Source organism: Zootoca vivipara, chromosome 12 (assembly GCF_965207765.1).
Source record: "Zootoca vivipara chromosome 12, rZooViv2.hap1.1, whole genome shotgun sequence".
NCBI classification, from domain to species: Eukaryota; Metazoa; Chordata; class Lepidosauria; order Squamata; family Lacertidae; genus Zootoca; species Zootoca vivipara.
In genome coordinates, this window is record NC_142595.1 from 53,088,422 (window position 1) to 53,091,267 (window position 2,846).

A 2,846-nucleotide genomic window follows, 5' to 3' on the forward strand; every position below is an offset into this window, starting at 1 on the left:
GTCAGAAACAAAAAAACATTTCTCAACACAAAGATAAACATATAAAACTGAAGGCATCAGAGGGATACATAAAAATATAAAAATATAAGACAGAAGGCATCAGAGGGATACATAAAAATATAAAAATATAAAACTGAAGGCATCAGAGGGATACATAAATGGGGTATGACCGCGCTACTAAACCTCCTACAGGTAACCCACATCAAGACATTCGATTATACGTTTCCGACACTTGAGCGCCAGGAAGAGGAATTTAGCCACTGAGAAGGTTATTTTCCCAGTGGGCTTGTTTAGCAAATATGCTGCCTGCCGTTCTCTTGGTCGGGAACTAAACTGAGATAAATACGGGTCTATAAGATATTGCCTTAAATCATTATAAAAGGGACAACTCAGTAGAATGTGTTCTGTGGATTCTACCTCACCCAAGGCACAATGGCACATTCTCTGACCGTATGGGACTCCTCCAAATCTTCCCCTCAAAACCGCTGAATCAAGGACATTCAGTCTAGCCACAGTAATTAGTATTCCACGTAGTGGATATCCGCCAGGTAACGGGCTGGTGCAGACCGATACACCTGCTCCCCTAAAAACATCCCAGATTTCACGCGGGCTATGTCCTCCTGTCTGGCGATATCCCCCAATCTCTGAGCGATCACCACTTTAGCACGGCTGTACGTCATGGACTCAATATAAAGGGAGGACAGACCGCACTTTTGCACTTCCTCTACCACTTCCCTTTCCCATGGAGATTTAAAATTATCCCAAGAATCAGGGGGGCCAAACCCATTGGTCTGAAACATAGTTTGAGCCATAGCCATAATTTCGCTTTCAGGGCCACATACCTAAAGGCTTGGCAACCGGTCTCCAATCTCATGATCGCACCCGCAACAGAAGGGGGGATCCTGACAATGGCCCCTTATAAGAATTTTAAGGTCCCAAATATAAAATAAATGTTCATAAATGTACTGTACAACACATAATAATAATAATAATAATAATAATAATAATAATAATAATAATGTCTGCTCACAAATCATCCTGCTCACAAATCATCCTGGCTAATTCTGCACACTCTACCATCTGTTTGCCATTCCTCGATAGTCGGCAGATCTTGATGTTTCATCCTTGAAACTCTGACCGGCATTGTCACATACAGAAAGTTTTTCGTCTTCTTTTGGTATCTCCTCCCCAAGCATTCCTAAAAGAAATGCCTCCAGCCTTTTAGGGAAGGTATATCTAGACATTATTTTAAGTTCATTGTATATACTGTCCCCAAATGCCTTTGTTTTATTACACAGCCACCACATGTGGCTATTATTTTATTACACAGCCACCACATGTGGCTATTATTTATTACACAGCCACCACATGTTTTGAATTATGGTGCTGGAGGAGACTCTTGAGAGTCCCATGGACTGCTAGAAGATCAAACCTATCCATTCTTAAGGAAATCAGCCCTGAGTGCTCCCTGGAAGGACAGATCGTGAAGCTGAGGCTCCAATACTTTGGCCACCTCATGAGAAGAGAAGAATCCTTGGAAAAGACCCTGATGTTGGGAAAGATGGAGGGCACAAGGAGAAGGGGACGACAGAGGGCGAGATGGTTGGACAGTGTTCTCGAAGCTACGAACATGAGTTTGACCAAACTACGGGAGGCAGTGCAAGACAGGAGTGCCTGGCGTGCTATGGTCCATGGGGTCACGAAGAGTCGGACACGACTAAACGACTAAACAACAACAACACCACATGTGGTAAAAATCGCCATCCTTATCTAAGCTTTCCCAGCATTTTTTACTTCCAGTCCTGTACATTTTTGCCAACTTGGTTGGAGTGAGATACCATTGATACATCATCTTCATGAGAAGCGGACATGGAGCAATGGATTCATATACAAGAAAGAAGATTCCACTTCCTGACAGTAAGAGCTGTTCGGCAGTGGAATTTGCTACCAAGGAGTGTGGTGGAGTCTCCTTCTTTGGAGGTCTTTAAGCAGAGGCTTGATAGGCATATGTCAAGAATGCTTTGATGGTGTTTCCTGCTTGGCAGGGGGTTGGACTGGATGGCCCTTGTGGTCTCTTCCAACTCTATGATTCTATGATGTTTTCCTTTAATACAGTACATGCCGTAAATTTTATGCCCTTATTCCAGAGTTTAGATCATGCCACCAACACTTTGAATTGTGCTTGGAAACATACCCTGATCCAATGTAGGCCTTTCAGGACCAGTGTTATATGGTCTCGGCAGCCGCTCCCAGTCCCCAGTCTAGCTGCCACATTCTGGATCAGTTGTAGCTGATCAAAGGTAGCCCCACGTAGAGCGCATGGCAGTAGTCCAAGCGGGAGACAACCAGAGCATGCACCACTCTGGCCAGACAGTCCACAGGCAGGAGCGGAGAGGGGTCCTACTCCTGGATTTCCCTTGGGGGCATCTGGTCAGCCACAGTGGGAACCAGACGCTGGGCTGGGTGGACCAATGGTCGGATCCTGCAGGGTTTCGCTTATGTTCTTCGCTGCTCTGCCAGTGGTGGGGGCCAGTGGTGGGGGCCAGTGGCGGCCTCCCTTCTCTTGTCCTCTTGCTTCTCGCCGCAGCCAGTTCGGAGGGGGCTGTTTGGCAGGGACAAAACAGAACAGACCTCTCTTGGCCCGGGACTTTGCCCCGCCCTCTTCCGGTGCGTCTCGTTTTGCCGGAGGAGAGAAGAGGCCAAAGTCCAAGCGGCTGGTCACTCTTTCCCTTCTTGGAGAGCTAGGTTTGCACGGGGGGGGGTGCTGACCCACTCAGGCCTCCCCTGCCCTCCCATGGGTGGTCCCCACTGTTATATCTGCTCCCCAGACCCCCACCTGCCCACTG